At 35.6% G+C, this 22,199-nt stretch overlaps 2 pseudogenes; both read left to right on the forward strand.

Annotated features, from left to right (window-relative positions):
* Positions 1-271: 271 nt before the first annotated feature.
* On the forward strand, positions 272-15,916 carry LOC125851634 (putative late blight resistance protein homolog R1B-12; annotated as a pseudogene).
* A 1,151-nt stretch (positions 15,917-17,067) lies between these two features.
* On the forward strand, positions 17,068-20,799 carry LOC125851636 (putative late blight resistance protein homolog R1B-17; annotated as a pseudogene).
* The last annotated feature ends 1,400 nt before the right edge of the window (positions 20,800-22,199 follow it).

The following is a 22,199-nucleotide window of genomic DNA, read 5'->3' on the forward strand; positions in this document are numbered from 1 at the left end:
TATATTGTAGATGTTGGGTACTTTTAATTTCTTTGTGTATTTAATTCTTCATATTTTGAATCTCTTAAAAAAAATCTTGGCTCCGCCAATATAATTATTGATACCAATTGGAAAAAGATAAAGGTAAGTACAGTATGTCTTTGTCTCCCATTTAGAAAAAAGTGGAGATGGAAAAAGGTAAACTAATTGGACAAAATCTGTTAGCCTAATAATAACAAAGCTACTGAAGCAGAGATATTAAATCTGCAAGGCTCTTAGTTAACACATACAAATGGTTTATGCTGCTCTTTCTTCACTTATGTACACATTGGAACAACTCTTCAAACCTAATCAATCTTTGGTTTGTCAAAGCTGCACACAACGACATGTTGAATCACTCTATCAAACTCTTTCTGGTCTGCAAGTTTTCCTTGAGGATACTACGACAAAGGATATTGAAACTCTTAAGGTATGTAATTCACTAAATCTTACTTATCTTATAATTTTTAATACTTATAATTAATTTACCGAGTTTCAATTTCAAGGTTATAGAAAAGAGGATCAGAAATGTAGTTTACAAAGCAGAAGATAGAGTTGATTCAAGTGTAAGAAACATCATTATAGCAGATCACGAAAAAAAGCGAAAAAAGACTTGTAGATCCTTTTATGAAGAATTGTTGAAAGTGGAACAACAAGTTTATTTTCTCAACAAAGAGGTGATGCTGATCGATGTTGGCAAATGCTTATCTGTAGCAATAACTCCCTCCTCACTAGAAAAAAGTACAATTGAGGGAAATACTATTGTTGGGATGGAGGATGACTTCAACATCATACTCGATCGCCTCATTTCTGACACAGACGAGTTAACTGTCATACCAATTCTTGGTATGGGCGGTATAGGTAAGACAACTCTAGCCAAAAAAGTTTCTGATGATTCATCTATTCGTTCTCGATTTGATAAGCATGCATGGGTCACTATCTCTGAAGAATACAATGAGAGACAAATGCTTCTTGACTTTGTCTCTTCAATTACCGGAAGCAATCAAGAAAAGAGCAATGATGAACTAATGGAGATTGTGTATAGAGGTCTGAAGGGTAGGAGATTTCTAATTGTCATAGATGATATTTGGAATACTGAGGCATGGGACCAAATGCAAAGAATATTCTCAAATGATGACAATAAAAGCCGAATTCTATTAACCACTCGGCTCAAGTATGTTGCAGATTATGCCAGCAGCCCAGATTTTCCGCCTCATAGTAAGTCCTTTCAAAGTGTTGATGATAGTTGGAATCTATTCACCGAAAAATTATTCAAAAAAGATCATTGTCCTCCTCTACTAGAAGAAAAAGGGAAGCATATTGTACAACAATGTCAAGGATTACCTCTCTCAGTTGTTGTCGTTGCTGGACTTCTTGGAAAAATGGACCCGACACATGATAATTGGAAGAAAGTTGAAAAAAATCTGAACTCATTCTTTGGTACAGTATCCGAACGGTGCCAATCAATTCTTTCTTTGAGCTACAGTTGGTTGCCCCAATATTTGAGGGCTTGTTTTCTCTACGTTGGAGGTTTTCCCGAAGATAAAGAAAGTGATGTTTCTAAGTTGATTGTGTTAGCATGATAGACAACTAAATGCTTGTATATATTAATGTAATTATATAGTGATATAAATTAGCATGATCATATACATTTGTTGTAGAATCATATGAATAAATATTGTGATAGAATAGCTGATTTGGAGGGATAGCAAGGCAGATTTAGAGGGATTCAATGGCAGATTTGTATAGATAGAATAGCTGATCTTTAGGGATAGGAATGGCGGATCTTTAGGGATGTGTAATCTTTATTTTCTCTATATAATGGAAAGACTCTCACTTTGAGAGGCATTCAGCTGAAAATTGACATGGTATTAGAGCCTTCTCTTGGCTGTCTTGTTTCATAGAGTCATCTGTGGTTCCTTTTAATTTTTTTTTGAAAATCTTGGTTTTTGGCTACCTCCTGGGAATTTTGTTCTTGGTCATTCTAGTTGCTTTCTTGAGTCTTTGTAGTTTTATAGCTATTCAAAAGCATGAATTCACATCACTTTGAATCCTTCAGTGTTCGTTTCACTGGAAAAAATTATTCTTCTTGGGAGTTTCAATTTCAGTTGTTTGTCACCGGCAAAGAACTATGGGGCCATATAGATGGAAGCGATCCTGCTCCTACTGATGCAACAAAGCTAGGTGAATGGAAGATTAAAGATGCTCGGGTGATGACATGGATTCTAGGGTCAATTGACCCTCTTATTGTTCTTAATCTCAGGCCGTACAAGACAGCTAAGGCCATGTGGGATTACTTACAAAAGGTTTACAACCAAGATAATAGTGCAAGACGCTTTCAGTTGGAGTATGAAATTGCTAATTACTCTCAAGGAGGTCTTTCTGTTCAGGATTATTTTTCTGGATTTCAAAACTTATGGGCTGAATTTACAGATATTGTCTATGCCAAAATACCTACTGAATCCCTATCAGTGATTCAGGCAATTCATGAGCAAAGCAAGCGAGACCAATTTTTGATGAAATTACGCTCCGACTTTGAGAGTGTTCGCTCTAACTTGATGAATCGTGACCCGTCTCCCTCTTTGGATGTTTGCTTTAGGGAATTACTTCGTGAAGAGCAACGTCTTGTCACACAAAATGCTTTTAAGAAAGAAAATGATGTCACTGTTGCATTTGCTGCTCAAGGTAAAGGAAAGGGCAGGGATATGAGTAGAACTCAATGCTACAGTTGCAAGGAATATGGTCATATTGCTAGCAATTGTAGCAAGAAGTTCTGTAATTATTGTAAACAACAAGGACACATTATCAAAGAGTGTCCCACGCGCCCTCAAAATCGTAGGATCAATGCTTTTCAAGCTAGGATAAATGGTTCCACTGATGATAACTCATCTTCAGGACAAGTTCTTACTCCTGAAATGGTACAACAAATGATCATGTCAGCCTTTTCAGCATTAGGATTACAAGGTAATGATGTTACATCTAATTTTTGGATTGTTGATTCAGGCGCTTCCAATCATATGACCAACTCAACGAGCATCCTAAAAAATGTTCGTAAGTATCAAGGTCCATCACCAATACAGATTGCCAATGGTAGTAATTTACCCATTACCAAGGTTGGGGACATTACTCCAACTTTCAAGAATGTTTTTGTTTCACCAAAGCTCTCAACTAGTCTTATTTCAGTTGGACAATTGGTAGATAACAATTGTGATGTGAATTTTTCTCGTAATGGTTGTCTTGTGCAAGATCAAGTGTCGGGGACAATAATCGCGAAGGGGCCTAAAGTTGGACGATTGTTTCCTATACACTTTTCCATTCCTCCTGTTCTATCTTTTGCTTGTACTTCTACTGCTAGTAAAACTGAGGTTTGGCATAAGTGTTTAGGACATCCAAATTCTGTTGTGTTGTCACATTTATCAAATTCTGGTTTATTGGGAAATAAAAATAAATTTTCAGTTGCTTCCATTGATTATTCTACTTGTAAATTAGGCAAAAGTAAAACTCTTCCTTTTCCTAATTTTGGTAGTCGTGCTACAAAGTGTTTTGATGTCATTCATAGTGATGTTTGGGGCATTTCACCAATTATTTCTCATGCTCATTTCAAATACTTTGTGACATTCATAGATGATTATAGTCGGTTTACATGGGTGTATTTTTTTCGATCCAAATCTAAGGTATTTTTCATGTTCAAGACATTTTTGGCTTACATTGAGACTGAATTTTCTACATGCATCAAATTATTAAGATCTGATTCTGGTGGAGAATATATGTCTTATGAATTCAAAAATTCTTGCTTGACAAAGGGATTGTCTCACAACACTCTTGCCCATATACACCACAACAAAATGGAGTTGCTGAACGAAAAAATCGGCATATTTTAGATGTCACTCGTACTTTATTGATTGAGTCATCTGTACCATCTAAATATTGGGTGAAAGCTTTGTCTACTGCTGTCTATTTAATTAATAGATTGCCATCTAAAGTGCTAAATCTTGAGTCTCCATATTTTCGTCTTTATCACCAAAATCCTAACTATAGTGATTTTCATACATTTGGTTGTGTTTGTTTTGTGCATTTGCCTCCTTCGCAACGCAATAAACTTTCTGTGCAATCTACTAAATGTGCTTTTATGGGTTATAGTACTTCACAAAAAGGTTTTATTTGTTATGATCCATGTTCTCACAAACTTCGTATTTCTAGAAATGTTGTTTTCTTTGAGAATCGGTATTTCATTCCTACGATTGTAGATTCATCTTCTGTTTCTCCTCTTCTTCCTACTTTTGAGGATTTATCATCTTCTTTTAAGAGGTTCAAACCTGAATTTGTGTATGAATGACGTCGGCCAACTTTACCCTATCCCGACACTTATCCACTGCCTGAAACTGTACCACAACTAGAATCTGAGAATTCTTCAAGATCTGGTCCTCTTGAGCCTACTCGACGATCTACAAGAGTATCTCATACTCCCAATTGGTATGGCTTTTCCTCTACTCCAACATATCTGTTCCATCTTGTTACTCACAAGCTTCCAAGCATGAATGTTGGCAGAAAGCAATGAAGGAAGAACTTTTGGCTCTTAAAGAAAATAACACATGGGACATTGTTTCATGTCCTTCAAATGTCCGCCCTATTGGATGTAAGTGGCTTTATTCAATCAAACTTCATTCTGATGGGACTCTTGATCGGTACAAAGCTCGATTGGTTGTTCTTGGTAACAGACAAGAGTATGGGGTGGACTATGAGGAGACTTTTGCACCCGTAGCCAAAATGACTACGGTACGAACTATTATTGCCATTGCTGCTTCACAAAACTGGTCTCTTTATCAAATGGATGTCAAAAATGCTTTTCTCCATGGTGATCTTAAAGAAGATATTTATATGAAACCTCCACCTGGTTTGTTCTCATCGCCTACATCAGATGTATGCAAGTTGAAGCGGTCTTTGTATGGATTAAAGCAAGCTCCAAGAGTTTGGTTTGATCGGTTCCGGTCTACTTTGCTACAATTTTCTTTTGAGCAGAACAAATATGACTTATCTTTGTTTCTTCGAAAAACATCTACAGGTTGTGTTCTTCTTTTGGTGTATGTAGATGACATTATTATCACAGGAACTGATTCTTCACTAATCACTTGCCTCCAACAGTAGCTTAAAGATTCTTTTCATATGAAAGATCTTGGTACTTTAACTTATTTTTTGGGTTTGGAAGTTCATAATGTTGCTTCAGGTGTATTTCTAAACCAACACAAATATACTCAGGATCTGATTTCTTTGGCTGGTCTTCAAGTTTCCTCCTCCGTAAATACTCCACTGGAAATGAATGTCAAGTATCGTCGTGAGGAAGACGATCTTCTTCCTGATCCAACTATATTTCGACAATTAGTTGGGAGTCTAAATTACCTTACTATTACTCGGCATGATATCTCTTTTTCAGTTCAACAAGTTAGTCAATTTATGCAAGCTCCCCGTCATCTCCACTTGGTGGTTGTTCGTCGCATCATTCGGTACCTTCTAGGAACATCTACTCGTGGATTGTTCTTTCCAAGTGGTTCTCCTATTCGTCTTAATGCTTTTAGTGATTTTGATTGGGCGGGATGTCCTGATACTCGTCGTTCAGTCTCTGGTTGGTGCATATTTCTTGGAGAGTCATTGTTATCTTGGAAGAGTAAAAAGCAAGATCGTGTGTCAAAATCTTCAACAGAGGCTGAATATCGATCCATGTCTACTGCTTGCTCCGAGGTTGTATGGCTTCGTGGATTACTTGCTGAGATTGGATTTCCCCAATCTCATCCTACTCCTCTCCACGCTGACAATACAAGTGCTATTCAGATTGCTACTAATCCAGTTTTTCATGAGAGGACCAAACACATAGAAGTGGATTGTCATTATATACGAGAAGCTGTAGATAAATGAGTCATTACTCTTCCACATGTGTCCAGTGATCTTCAAATAGCTGATGCGTTTACAAAATCCATGGCACGACAACGCCATCAGTTTCTAGTAGGCAAATTGATGTTTCTTGATCCACCAGCATCAATTTGAGGGGGGATGTTAGCATGATAGGCAACTAAATAATTGTATATATTAATGTAATTATATAGTGATATAAATTAGCATGATCATATACATTTGTTGTAGAATCATATGAATAAATATTGTGATAGAATAGTTGATTTGGAGGGATAGCAAGGCAGATTTAGAGGGATTCAATGGCAGATTTGTATAGATAGAATTGCTGATCTTTAGGGATAGGAATGACGGATCTTTAGGGATATGTAATCTTTATTTTCTCTATATAATGGAAAGACTCTCACTTTGAGAGGCATTCAGCTGAAAATTGACAGATTGATCTATGGATTGCTGAGAAATTTGTAAGGGCAAGAAGCAATAAAAGGTTAGAAGTGGTGGCAGAGGAGTATCTACAAGAGTTAATTGACAGAAGTCTAATTTTGAATGAAATACAAAGGGCTAATGGAAGGATGAGAACTTGCAAAATTCATGATCTTCTTCGCCAATTATGCCTAAGAGAAGCTCATACTGAAAATGTTGTGCATAATAGGAATGTCCTCGTGTCCTCAGAAGCCATAGATGATCAACAGCGAGTGATCATTTCTAAACATCAAGAGAGTCAAGTATATCCTACAAGGCATAGCAATGGTATTACAAGTATAACCCGCACCTTTATTTCAATGCAATATTTTGGTTTAAATTTTCCAAAGGGAATTTGCTCTATTGTTTCACAACTCAAGTTGCTTAAGGTGTTGGATGTATTATCAGTATGGCACGATTTCTGTTGTGTAATACCTTAGCTTGTACATTTGAGATATGTTGCTGCAAGAATTATGAAAGCTTTTTCACTAGCCAAATTGAGAAATCTAGAGACCATAATTCTTGCAAATGTTGAAGTGACATAGTTGAAGCACCCACTAGATATCTGGACAATGACAGAGATACGACATCTGGATATTGAATCGCCACTATATATATCTAATCCTCTTGTAGCAGAAAATAATAGTATTGGAGAACAACCTTTATTTCTCAATAACTTACAAACACTTATTCTCCACTTCTCTCCTTTGGCTGCGGAAATCATAAGAAGAACTCCCAATCTAAAAAAGCTAAAGATTATAGATTATTGGCCTTCTATTCTTGATTGGCCTCATGTTTTTGATTCTCTAATTCTTTTAGAGGAGCTGGAGACACTAGACATAGAGTTGTCGACCATTGACCCGATTACTTTCCCTAGGGATATTTTTCCTTCTAATCTCAAGAAGTTGAGATTATCATATACTAGAATACCATGGGAAGCTATGAATTTGCTGGCTAATTTACCGAATCTTGAGGTGCTCAATGGGAATTATGCATTTGCTGGAACAGACTGGAAAGTAGATGAAGATGTTGCGTTTCACAAATTATAATATCTACAAATTGCGTCCGATTGTCTAGAAAGGTGGGAAATTGGTAGTGATAATTTTCCAATGCTTGAGTAACTATTATTGTATGGAATGAATAAACTGGAAGAAATTCCCGAGAGTATTGGAGAGATAATGACACTAAATTTGATCCAATTAGACCATTGCAGCTCTGTTGTGGAGATTAGTGCAAAGAAAATTCAAGAAGAGAAAGAAAGCTTAGGAAATTATGAGCTTCAAGTTCAAATTAATAGGTATGTTAAAATTTCTTCTTTGATTATTAGCCTATTTCTTATTAAGTTTGAATCATTGTGAAATGAAGTGCTGATATAGAATTCTTTGCAGTAACAGGAGTGTGTCGAAAACTTTCCTGTTCTAGTTGGAAAATCTGCTGGTGTTTACATTGAACAAATGAGATATCATTTTGAATCATTGATCCTAAGAGGTGTTCCGGAGATCAGTTTATGCTTGTATCTTTTTTCTTGTTCTTCGTAATCAGATTTGTATTCGAGCTTGTAAAAGTTAGATTCCTGGAATGTTTCCTTGCCAGTTGAGACCAAGTTTTGAGTGTTTGTTTGTGTATTAGTTATAACAATATAACATTGCTTCAAACTTCATATTAAGTCGGTTTGGCTGGTAAATGTTTTTCTTGTATGATTACTGTTATTCTTTGTCACGCCCCGAGCCTACACCCTGGACGTGGCCGGCACCCGAAGACCATTGCTGGCCCCCAAGCGAACCATTGGCTTGGCTTTCTTAACTCAGCGGAAACCTAACTCAACAGAATAACTCAATGCAATGAAAGGTCATAAAATAATCCAACTGATAAAATCTGGCCCAAAAAGGCAACTCGAGTCTCAAAATAGAATATTTTTATATATATATACATAGATGAGAGACTCAANAATAGAATATTTACATATATATATAGATGAGAGACTCAATACTAACTGACTGTCTATGAAGCCTCTTTAATACTGGGATGGATGTTGGGACAGACCCCGCAACATCTTAATAAAGCAAAACTAGGAACACAAAAGAACAGAGTCCTATGGAAAATAAGGAGGCTCACCACTGACTCTGGAGTGCTCAGCTGGATCAACGGCGTGCTGGATGCTTATCCTGGGTTCCTGTGTCTATATCATCATAAGATGCAGGCCAACTGGCATCAGTACATTGAATATACGAGTATGCGAGATTGAAAGCTAAACCACAACTTAAGCTTGAAAGGAGTACAAGAGAACACTTACCTTGGCTCTGTTCGACTCATGGATAAATGAACTCAAATGTAAAGCAATAAGACATATGCAATACATATAAAGCTTGTAAAACAATGTAAACAACTTAGCTCGTTAATGATAAAACAATAACAAACTCAACTTTACTTATATAAAAGTAATATAACTTTTGTGGGAGATTCTTTAACCGACAACCACCACTATGAGCCCTAGTGATGATACAACGTTTTACCTCACGTTGCCCAAGGACCTTCCTATACCTTGCCATGATATAGGACCTTACTTTAACTTAGTGGATCCACTAGCTTAATCTTACGTGATCATCTAAAAAGAATGATCCGTCAAGTCCCATGTTGGCTACATGGTTCTTATGGAGAGTTGAGTTAATATGAACTCGTGTCCCCAATTCGGTGCTCAATACTACTCCCAAAAATACTTTGGCTCATAAGTGTTTTAAACACATCTTTCTTTAGTTTGAGATAATTGCTCAAAACTTAGCCCAAAGTCTCTCTTGGAAAACATAGTTCCTTTCTTACTCAAATGTAAAAACATTTATAAACTTCTTTGGGAATACTTAGTTCCCTAATAACTTTTGAGAAATGAACTCAATTTTGTACTCTTGACTTAACTTGAAACTCAATACATCTTTACTTGACTTAAAACTTGAGACTCTTTACTGTAACATCCGGCAATTTGAAATAACTACGAAGAGGCTTAAAATTGGAAATTTTCATTTTTGGAAAGAATTTTAAAAATCTGGAAATTTGGCTAAGTATGGGAAAAAGGTGAGTTTTTGGCCAAATTTGAGCAGTCATAACTTCTATCTTAGGATGAGTTACGTGTAGTTCCAGTTATGGTTGCAAAGTTCGTGGAATGATCTTTCCAACGCCACCGAGTTTGTATGAGTGAGTTATGTCCTTTGGAAGTTGGGCAGTTTGCAGGGGATCCGTCCGGAAATTTTAAGGGCATTTTGGTCTTTTCCCTAACCAATTCCTTTGGTTATATTGTAGTGTTGGACTGATTTTTTTGATCAGTTTGCCCCATTTTAAAAGAGTGAGAGTGAGGGTTTTGAGTGAAGAAGAGAAGAAGAAGAGAAGAAGAGGAGAAAGAGGAGATCAAGCAAGTTTCCGTCGTGGATATCGTCGGGGGTGATCTCTATTAAGGTATGTGAGTTCATAGTGATGGGTTGATCCTTTTCCCCACACGCCAAACTTGTTTTATTTCCGAGAAAAGCTTGGTTGGGTTGTTGAAATTGTTGGTATGTGTTGTTGAAGTTGTTGGTTGTGTTGTTGGAAGTTCTTGTTGGTTTAGTACATGATTTGATTGTGTTTTTGAGTTGAATCTCTTGTATGTTGAGGGATTTTACGATCCTTGGTGTTTGGAGTTGAAACCCTTGAAGTTAGGGTGGTTTAGAGTTAGAAAAAAGAGGGAGAAAGGTCGAGTTTTCTGGGGAAAGGGGTGGCGCGTCGCGCCTGCCAGCGCGCCCCAAAAGGGGTTCTGAAATTTTCCCCTTGGGGCGGCGCGCCTAGCAGAGCGCCAGCAGGCCCCCTCTGAACTTTGAGGGCTGATGCTCCGCGCTTTGCAGAGCGCCAAGGACGCCAAGATTTCTCATTTATCCCCCGCCTTCTCATGCATGTTCCTTGGTGTTGTACCTATGTTTCATTGTTGTTTCCGACAATCCAACGTATGTCTATACGTTAAGAACTCATCCATAACATGTGATCAGACACCTTGAATTCATAATCCAATTCAAGGAGAGTTAGTTTCCAAGTCAAGTGAAGTTAAGAGTTAAGCTTAGAAGTTAAGCAAGTCAAGCAAGTTCTAAAGTTGTTCAAGAGTCTTTATTGAACGTTTTAACTTCATTTTTAAGACTCAAGTTTCAAGTCAAGAAAAGGGTATAGAGTTTCAAGCCAAGTGAAGAGTCTCAAGTTTCAAGTTAAGTCAAGAGCATAAAGTTGAGTCCATTTCTCTAAGTTATTAGGGAACTATGTATTTCCCAAATAAGTTTCTAAATGTTTTTACATTCAAGTAAGAAAGGAACTATGATTCCAAAAGAGCCTTTGGGCTAGTTTTCAAGAAAAAGGGAACATCGATTCCAAGTGAGCCTTTGGGCTAGATTTTGAGCAATTATCTCAAACTAAAGAAAGATATGTTTTAAAACACCTATGAGCTAAAGTATATTTTTGGGAGTAGTCTTGAGCACCGAGTTGGGGACACGAGTTCATATTAACTCCACTCTCCATAAGAACCATGCAGCCAACATGGGATTTAACGGGTCATACTTTTTAGATGAATCCGTAAAGTTAAGCTAGTGGATCCACTTAGTAAAGTTAGCTTCCTATATCACAGCCCGATATAGGATGGTCCTTGGGCAACGTGAGGTAAAACGTTATACCACCACTAGGGCTCATAGTAGTGGTTGTCGGTTAAAAAATCTCCCACTAAAGTTATATTACTTTTATATAAGTAAAGTTGAGTTCGTTATTGCTTTATTATTTATGAGCTAAGTTGTTTAAACTGTTTTACAAGCTTTATATATTGCATGTGTCGTATTGCTTTATATATTGAGTTTAGTTATTCATGAATCGAACAGAGCCAAGGTAAGTGTTCTCTTGTACTCCTTTCAAGCTTAAGTTGTGGTTCAGCTTTCTAGCTTGCATACTCGTACATTCCATGTACTGATGCCAGTTGGCCTGCATCTTATTATGATGCAGACGCAGGTACCCAGGATCAGCATCCAGCATGCCGTTGATCCAGTTGAGCTCTCTAAAGTCGGTGGTGAGCCTCCTTGCTTTTCGGAGGACTCGGTTATTTTGTTCTCTTAGTTTTGCTTTATTAGAGTGTTGCGGGGTCTGTCCCAACATCCATCTCAGTATTTTAGAGGCTTCATAGACAGTCAGTCAGTTAGTGTTGAGTCTCTCATCTATGTATATATGTGTGTAAATATTCTATTTGGAGACTCGAGTTGCCTTTTTTGGCCATTTTTATTAGTTGGTTGTTTTATAACCTTTCATTGCATTAAGTTGTGCTGTTGAGTTAAGTTTCCGCTGAGTTAAGAAAGCCAGGCCAAGGGTTCTCTTGGGGCCAGCAATGGTCTCCGAGTGCCAGTCTCGCCCAGGGTATTGGTTCGGGGTGTGACATTTACTTAACTTGAAACTTGAACCTTACAATGAAGTTAAAACGTTCAATAAAGACTCTTGAACAACTTTAAAAACTTACTTTGACTTACTTCTAGACTTGACTTCTAACTTCACTTGACTTTGATCCTAACTCGCCTTGAATTGGATGACGGATTCAAGGTATATGATCACATGTTTATGGATGAGTTCTTGACGTTTAGACCTACCTTGGAGTGGTGAAAACAACTATAAAACATAGGTACATTACCATGGAACATGTATGAAAAAGTGGGGAATGAAAGGGAAAACTTGGCGTCCTTGGCGCTCTGAGAGGCGCGGGGCGCCAGACCACAAAGTTCAGAAGGGCCTGGTTGGGGCTCTGCTAGGGGCGCCGCCCCAAAGGCTGGACTTCAGAGTCCCTTTTGGGGCGCTCTGGCTGGCGCGACCCCCCAACCCTTTTCCTCGAAAATTTGAATTTTCTCCTTCATTTTTCCAACTCTAACCCACCTTAACTTCAAAGGTTCCAGCCCCAAACACTTAATATCATAAAACCCCTCAACATACAATAGATTTAACCCGGAAACACAACCGGAAACATGCCCCAAAATCAACCAGAACTTCAACACAATCACAACCAACAACTTCAACAAATACAGCCAACAACTTCACCAAACATAGTCAATCTTTTCTCAGAATTAAAACGAGTTTGGCGTGTGGGGGAAAGAACCAACCCAACACTATGAACTCACATACCTAGTAGGGATCACCCCCGACGATATCCACGACGATCTTTGACGAAACCTTGCTTGATCTTCTCTTTCTCCTCTTCTTCTCCTCTTCACTCACAAACCCTTACTCTCACTCTTTTAAAAAGGGAAAAACTGATCTAAAAATCAGTCTAAACCCTTAATATAACCAAAACAATTGATTAGGGAAAAGACCAAAATACCCTTTCAATTTTCGGACGGACTTTCCTGCCAACTGCCCAACTTCCAAAGGGCATAACTCACTCATACGAACTCGGAATCGAGCAAACTCGGTGGCGTTGGAAAGATCATTCCACGGGCTTTGTAAAAGTAACTTGAACTACACCCAAATCATACTGATATAGGAGTTATGACTGTTCAAAGTTTGCCAAAAACTCACTTTTTCCCATACTTAACTAAATTTCCAGATTTTTAATTCTTTCCAAAATATGACTATTTCAAATTCTATGCCTCTTCATAGTTATTTCAAAATTGCCGGATGTTACATTCTTATTCTGATAATTTAATGTATTTTCTAGAAATAGACCCATGGTTGAGAGCGGTAAGAACCCCCAAAAGTATATTTGAATGTATGCTTGATGAATTTTTCGAGGGTAAGACGTTGAATGAGTGTTTTATTTAAAAAAGATATATAAAAGAAAAAATGACTGAGTCTTCGAAAACCGATTAAACTTATGGTTTAAGAGAAATCAGGTTTCCAAAAGGACAGAGTCGCCACTTAATTTTTAGTAAAAAATCAAGAAATAATACTTACGGTTTTCAAAAAGATTTAAACAGATAAAATCAATTGAAAACGGGTTCGAAGTTCAATATACATTCCGAGAAGGTGTTAGGCCCTCGAAATGCCCGCTAACTTGCGGTTGACTGGCAATTTGACTAAAATGACTTTGACTAATTTTGAGAAATTTAACATAAGAATATTTAAATAAATTACAATATTTAATTAATTTTGAGAAAATAATTAGATAAACGACATATTTTTATTTGATTTTTATTTTTTAGAGAAAAGGATCCGAAGTGAAACAATTGAATTAAATTGCACTTGAATGGAATTGTTTTAAAAAAAAAAAAAAAAAAACTAGATTAATTAGAGTTTATCCTTTTACATCATTTTAAAAATAATTTGAACCAACTTGATTAATTAAAGCATGAAACTTTTTTTTTTTTTTTTAAATTGAAAATGAAAATATAAAATTTTGACTAAATATTCAATAAAAGCATGAGAGTCGGTAAAAATTAAAATAAACTAACATAAAGAATGTTCATCTTTTGGGGAATTAATTAAGTTAAACCAAATTAAATAAAAAAAATCTAGTTAGAAAACAAATAAAAACATAGAAAGAAGTTAGGCCAAATTTGGGGCTTTTGGCCCACATCCAATTTTCTGGGCCCTTGGCCCATTTTCCACGGCCTTTATGCAGCGTATACGACTTCCATATATGGCTGTATATGCTTGTATACGGCGCCCAGAACCTGTAGCTTAGTGTATAAAAATGTATGTAATCTATTTTTGGACTCCCAGACACCTGCGTCTCCGTTTTCAACCTGTATTTCAATGTATATGGTTGTATACTGCTGTATACAATATGTATACAACCCATTTTTGGGATTTTTCCGGGGCCTGTTTCAGCTTCTTTTTCACCGAATATGAGGGTGACTCGAGACAATTCGAGGATATGCAAGAGTAGAGCCCGAAATAGGCTCGGATAGCATTTCACATGCAACGAAAATGAGGATAAGAAATTAGAAATCATGGAACAAATAAGAAAAATTGAATAAGAAGAGTTATTAATCTTCATGCAAGCAAACAAGTATAGAACAAGCTCTTTAACAAAAATAAAAAAATAATTAAAAAAAGGTTACATTATGGGTCGTTATAAATCACATGCCAAGAATTCAAGGAAAGACCATAACTCCAAAACATGCTTTCTAAAAGTAATAGATCACAATGATCCTAAATAAATAAGAATTGAACAAACCAATCAAAGTGCTAAAGGGACACTTCTTGGGTAACTTTGAAATGTAAACAAGGAAGTGATTGTACTTTGTTCAAAGGCATAATATTCAAGAAAAGCTATCACCGAATAAAACAACAAAATAGAGGCTGCACATGGACAAAATAAGAATAGATTATACCATGATAAGTAAATAAATAAGCAACCAACATAGCTCAAAATAGGAAGAGAGGGAAAGCATGCTGCATATTAGACAAATATTCCACTTCAAGCAATAACAAAACTAAATTTTATCCATGGCGGACTAAAGAGGACAACTTGTTCTACTAGAGGGTCAAAATATTGGAGGCAATAGCCAACTAAATCATTTTAAGCAAAGGAAGAAAATAGTGGCCTCCAAATAACTAATCATAGAAACATTATTATTCCATGCTACACGCCGGTGCAAATAGGCATAAAAATAACATCCATAGAGAAAAAAAAATGTTGAGCAAATACCAAGTAAACGACTATACTATCATTAAAAAAAATCTCAACTATACTAAGATTGGAAAAACTGAAATTCCAAACAAAACAAAGAAACATTGAGCCAAATTAACTACTCCAACAGTAGACTGAAGATAAAACACGCAAGAGAACTAACAAAGAAAGTGAGGAAGTATACTTTTTTCCGGGGCAGTGAACTAGAACAAGACGAAGAGGAGACGACTTCACCACCGCTGGAATACGACTCCGAGAGCCTCGATGAACAGAGCAGAGTCAAACGGGAGCAGAAATTTGATTTCCAATCTCTATAGCTAGTAGCTCACAGTATTGTTTCCTAATTCAAGCTGACTTCTCTATTTTTCAAACGCTTTCTCTAATATGTTCCCTAGCTCAAAAAAATAAATTCGGCCCCCTTCACAGTGAAGAAGGTAAAATATTTATAGGGGAGAAATTATGGTTCCAAATAGGGGGGAAAAACGGATGAATTCGGGTGGGAATTCGAAATTCAAACGCCATAAATTTCTTGCACCAATTAGGATAAACACCTTTTTTTTTTTTGAAAATTCACCCCATTCTGGAAGAGGAAAGGAGAGATAAACGGTTGGGATCGCGTGAATAGATGAACGTTAGTGAGATGTCGTTCGCTTTGCCGTGTATATGTCGCTGCTGCCGTCGAGCATTTAGTGGCTTTGTCGTTTTCCTACTAGCGTGAAGACGTTGTGGTCTTACTCTGTTTGGTCGCTGCTGCTAATGCTTGGACATCATACTATTGTTCCTGGGTTTCTATTGTGAAGGGGAAAAGAATTTGGGCCGGGTTTAAGGAGTTATGGGCTGGGAATTTGCTGGACTGCTGTATGTGATGGATTGGGATGGGAATTACGTATGGGGTTTGCTGGAGTTTGGGAATTGTATGACCCAACTTAAAGTCTTAAAAGGGTGAGGTAAAAGGGTAGTTAACGTTGCAATAAAAAGGGTTATGTTTGCAATTAGAAAGATCACATGAATTAACAATTTAACCATACGAAATTGAAGTTGTAGTCAAATTGATTTTGATTAGCAAATCCGGCTAATATTTGAAAATAAGATGAATTGATATTAATTAATTAATGAGCTTCTTAATTTTAACAAAATAAAATAATTAACTTTATAAAAATAACTAATTCAACAACATATCCATAATTTAAACTAAGCCAAATTAATAAAGCATTTAACTAAAAAACAAAAGTAAAGTTTTTTTTTTTTCTTTTTCTTTTCAAATATTTGTAGAATACGTTAGCAACGTATGTAATGATTTAAAAACATATTCATTATTTAAAATATCATAAAAAGTGAGTAAAATTCTTTAAAATAACTTGAAACATATTTTGAAATTTTCATAAAGTTAGTTATTTCAAATCATTTGAAATTAAAAAAGCTCGAAAAATTAATTCCTATCGTGGAGGTCCAAAATTGGGTGTCAACAATGAGCCAAAACGAGGAGCCTCAGACTAAAAAGGCTAGCTGCATTCCGCACTATTTCTGTGTTGATACGCGGCATAGTTGTTATCTAACTGAGTTCTTCCGCCAACTATGGTATTGATCATATTTGTGAATCAGTTCCATTGAGTTTCTTGTTATATATACTAACTTTCAAAATTCAGATTAGTTATCATTTTGAACTGCTGGGGAACTAAATGAGAGATTAGAATCCATAATTTGACAACAAACTCATTGTCAATTGCTAAATCAAAGATAATGTTAAAAGTTTTGTGCACTACATCTTGTCTCACAATTATATTATAAAATAGAAACGAAATACCCCATTGAGCATCTCATATCTATAGTACTATAAATTAATTAAGTGAAACAATCTGATTTTCTTGTTTTGTAATGTAAAGTGTGTTGGATTGTGTTCTCATTCATAGTCTCTTCTAATTAAACAAATGATAAAGGTAACTTCACTAATATGCCTTTAGAAAAAGAAAGATATGAAAAAGTAAACCATTTGGAAAAAAAACACTTGGCCTAATAAATAACAGAGCAGAGAGATTAAATCTACAAGGTTCTATCTTTTAGTTATTCCAGCAAATAAAGAGAAATGGCTTATGCTGCTCTTTCTTCACTTATGTATACATTGAACCAACTCTTGAAACCTAATCAATCTTTGGTTTGTCGATGCTGTACACAACAACATCTCGAATCTCTCTGTCAAAATCTTTCTGCTCTGCAAGATTTCCTTGACAATACTACGACAAAGGATATAGGAACTCTTAAGGTATCTAATTCACTAGTATAATATCTAAATCTTACGGATGTTATATATTCTTTTTAATAGTATTAATTTATTGAGTTTCAATTTCAAGGTTATAGAAAAGAGGATCAGAAATATAGTATACAAAGCAGAAGATAAAGTTGATTCAAGTCTAAGAAGCATAATTCTAGCAGATCACGTGGACAAACGGCAAAAGGCTTGTAGATCCTTTTATGAAGAATTGTTGAAAGTGGAACAAGAAGTTTATTTTCTCAACAAAGAGGTGATGTTGGTCGAGTTTAACAAGCATGGAATCAAATCTGCAGAATCAGCAACAAATCCTTCCTCACTCGAAAAAAGTAAGATTGAGGAAAATACTATTGTTGGGATGGAGGATGACTTCAACATCATACTTGATCGTGTCATTTCCCAACAGACGAGTTAACTGTCATACCAATTTTTGGTATGGGCGGTATAGGTAAGACAACTCTTGCCAGAAAGGTTTTTGGAGATTCATATATTCGTTCTCGATTTGATAAGCATGCATGGGTCACTATCTCTGAAGAATACAATGAGAGACAAATGCTTCTTGAAGTTGTCTCTTCAATTACTGGAAGCAAGCAAGAAACCAGCGATGATCAACTAATGGAGATTGTGTATAAAGGTCTGAAGGGTAGGAGATTTCTAATTGTCATAGATGATATTTGGAGTACAAAAGCTTGGGACCACATGCAAAGAATATTTCCAAATGATGACAATAAAAGCCGAATTCTATTAACCACTCGGCTCAAGTATATTGCTGATTATGTCAGTTGTCCTGATTTTCCCCCTCATAGTAAGTCTTTTCTAAGTCTAGATGATAGTTGGAATCTATTCACTGAAAAAATATTCAAAAAAGATCCATGTCCTAGTCTACTTGTAAAAATAGGGAAGCATATTGTTCAACAATGTCAAGGATTACCTCTCTCAGTTATTGTTGTTGCTGGACTTCTTGGAAAAATCGACCCAACACATAACAATTGGAAGATCGTTGAGAAAAATCTGAATTCATTCTTTGGTACGGTATCCGAACGGTGCCAATCAATTCTTTCTTTGAGCTATAATTACTTGCCCCAATATTTGAGGGCTTGTTTTCTTTATGTTGGAGGTTTTTCTGAAGATATGGAGATTGATGTTTCCAAGTTGATTAGGCTATGGATTGCTGAGCAATTAGTAAAGGCAAGAAACAATAAAAGGTTAGAAGTGGTGGCAGAGGAGTATCTACAAGAGTTAATTGATAGAAGTCTAATTTTGGTTGGTAAACAAAGGGCTAATGGAAGGATGAAAACTTGCAAAATTCACGACCTTCTTCGACAACTGTGCATAAGAGAAGGTCAAACTGAAAATGGTTTGAATGTCATAAATGGGGATGTCCCCAAAGCCATATATCATAGTATGCAGCATAGCAGTCGCATAACTCGCACCTTTATTCCAATGCCATCTTTTGGTTTAGTTTTTCCAAAAAGGATTTTCTCCATTGTTTTAGAGTTGAAGTTGCTTAAGGTGTTGGACGTATTATCAATTGAATGCAATTTCTCTTGTGTAATACCTCATCTTATACATTTGAGATATGTTGCTGCAAGAATTGAGAAAGCTCTTTCACTAGCCAAATTGAGAAATCTACAGACCATAATTCTTCAAAGTCTTGAAGAGACGGAGTTGAAGCACCCCATAGATATTTGGACAATGTCAGAGATAAGACATGTGGATATTGGATTGCCACTATATATATCTAATCCTCTTGATGCTGAAAATCATAGTATTGGAGAACATCCTTTGTTTCTCAATAACTTGCACACACTTTCTCTTCATTATTCTGCTTTTGTTGCGGAAATCATAACAAGAAGTCCCAATCTAAAAAAGCTAAAGATTTCAGATAGATCTGAGCATCCTATTTTTGATTCTCTCAGTCTTCTACATGATTTGGAGACACTACACATAGCAACCTTTGACCCAATGATTTTCTCAGGAGATATTTTCCCTCCTAATCTAAAGAAATTGAAATTATCATACACTAGATTACCATGGAAAGTTGTGAATTTGCTTGCTAATTTACCCAATCTTGAGTTGCTCAAAGGGAATGATGCATTCAAGAGAACAAATTGGAGACTCAATCAAGATGTTGTGTTTCGCAAATTAAAGCATTTAAAAATTGTTGCCGGAGATCTGCAAAGGTGGGAAGCTGGTAGTGATAATTTTCCTATGCTTGAGCAACTAATACTGCATCAGTTGCGTGATCTGGAGGAGATTCCCAAGAGTATTGGAGAAACAATGACACTAAAATTCATCCAAATAAACTGTTGCGGCTCTGGTGTAGACACTAGTGCAACAAAAATTCAAGAAGAGCAACAAAGCTTAGGAAATTATGAGCTTCAAGTTCGAATTACTCCTATGGTATGTTCATTTCCATCTTTCATTATTAGTCTATTCTTAATTACTATGTTCATGTGCTCTTTATATAGAAGAGTAATATTTTTTGTTATTTCGAAGTTTACTCAAAATGGTCCACATTTTTTCAACAACCCGACTTAGCTCGAGCTACAGCGCCTGTTGCTTTGAACAGGTAACGTATAACCTTCATTTTTTTCTGAAAATTATCATGGATTTTCATTGTTTAGCTTCAAATTCTGTTTTGAGATTGTTTGAATTCAATCTAAAAGAAGCTATTGGAAGTGATTTGCTATGTTATGTTATCCTAGTAACTGGGGAAAGTATTGGGCAGACATACTAAAGTAAGATTCAAAATGTATACTCAGAAGAGAGATAAAATTAGGATTGAAGATATAAGGCAGAAGGTGCGTAGGTAATTGATTGTTGACTTGCTATCCTGTGAATAGGCTTGGTGGTAATTTGGTACAGCATTCTTGTTTCTCTGTTCATACCAGTAGTAGTAATATTATTCTCATAGTTTCTTGTCCTACGATTTTTGTTTCTCCCCGTGTTTCATGTGCTTTGGTTATCACATCATTACTTAATTTGCTCGGGCAGTTTCTCCCGGACTAGGAACCCTCTCTACTACATGAAGCCCTGGAGTACTTAAGAAGTAGAAATTATAGATCTGAAATCTCTGCTTAAATGTCTCCATGAAAATAGATAGTAAGTGAATATTGAAGCATCGATATGATTACTTACACCGGAGTGTCAAAGCCAGATGAAGAGTCCAGGCATTAGAGATGTTGTATGATCAAGAGAAGCAAAACGAATGAGGTTTGCTAAGCTGGACGCCCACATTGCTTACAACATGACTTGAACCCTAGACCAATATAATTGGTTAGAGGTGGTGGTGTTTCACTAACTGAGCAAGCCTCACTCGTCTTGCCAAATATATTTTATATATAAAGTATAATGTTTAGTTGTATAGTTTATTCCTATATTTGAATGGTTTTCAAACAATTTTTGCAGCTGGGATAAGAACCCTTTACGGAATAGGGAGACAGTGAAGGTGCCACTTGTTAGGCGCGTGATTGAGGTATCTCGTAGAGCTTCGAAGCTTTTAAAACGTGCTCTAATGGGGTTTGGAAAAGATCGATCAATGTAAATTGCAGTGTACTGTTTTTAACTATTTCAATTAGTTTTATAATCATGTAAGAAATATATATATATTTTGCTTGAAAATATCTTCACGTAATTAAATATATATAAATAGTACATTGATTATATACATATTGAACATGGATTATACGTATATTGTATATCCGTCGGCTATTTTAAGTTTAATCAGTTTGATGGACGGATATATAGGTTAATTATCCATATCTTTCTTCACCTATTTCTGAATTAGACTAGAAAAAATGGCCCGTGTCAGCACGGGCCCAACATTAATATATGAGCAACTTTTACATATACCAAACATAAAAATCATATTTGTATGTTATAGTTATAGTTTGCATAATTGAGCTCCATAGCAAATTTTATGTTTGCTATGGAGCTTTTGATTTGTATAATTCGCTAGAAACATCCAATTTTATATAAATTGTTTAGTTTTGTATAGATTCATTTATACATTGTAATTTGTATAATAAGATTTGTATTTGTATAACTATAAGTGTATAGGACGAAAATATATGTATTTATATTTGTATATACACTTTTCTCTCGCTTTATACAAACACAAACGCATTTTATACATTTTATACCGAAATGTATAAAATGGTTAATTGTATACCGAAAATGGTTTATTGTATATTGAATCAGATGACAAAAAAATGGAATGTTTGCTACGAATTACAATTAAAATAAACTATGGCTATAACATTTAATTTAAATTAACAGTTTGCTATTTCATACAATTTTCTCTAATATATATTAATAATGTTCTAAATAAATCTAAATTCCTAATTATTTAGGAGTATAGTATGCATTTGCGAAAGATGTTTTTCAAATAGTCAAATTCCAGAAACTAAAATAATGACCACATTGAATTGAACCAGATCAATTATTAGGTTTCTCTAATTAAAACTATAGGTTAGATAGATTTGTATTTTATAAAAATAAATTATAAAATATTAATAAAATTGACCATTAGTATTTCATATAACTATTTAATAAAAAAGATATATTATACGAAAATATTTTTTTACTTAATTTGGTAAAATGAACAAGTGTAAGAGCAAATATTTTAATATAAGATTTAAATTTAAAAACAATTATATATGTTATTAATTATAATTAATTTGTCAAGCCCCGAGTCTACACCCTGGCCGGGACCGGCACTCGGAGACCATTGCTGGCCCTAAGCGAACCATTGGCCTGACTTTCTTAACTCAGCGGAAACCTAACTCAACAGAATAACTCAATACAATGAAAGGTCATAAAACAACTCAACTGATAAAATCTGGTAATAAAGGCAACTCGAGTCTCAAAATAGAATATTTATATATAAACACATATAAGAGACTCAATACTAACTAACTGACTATGAAGCCTCTATAATACTGA

The sequence above is a fragment of the Solanum stenotomum genome, unplaced genomic scaffold (genome assembly GCF_019186545.1).
Source record: "Solanum stenotomum isolate F172 unplaced genomic scaffold, ASM1918654v1 scaffold28252, whole genome shotgun sequence".
Taxonomy (NCBI): domain Eukaryota; kingdom Viridiplantae; phylum Streptophyta; class Magnoliopsida; order Solanales; family Solanaceae; genus Solanum; species Solanum stenotomum.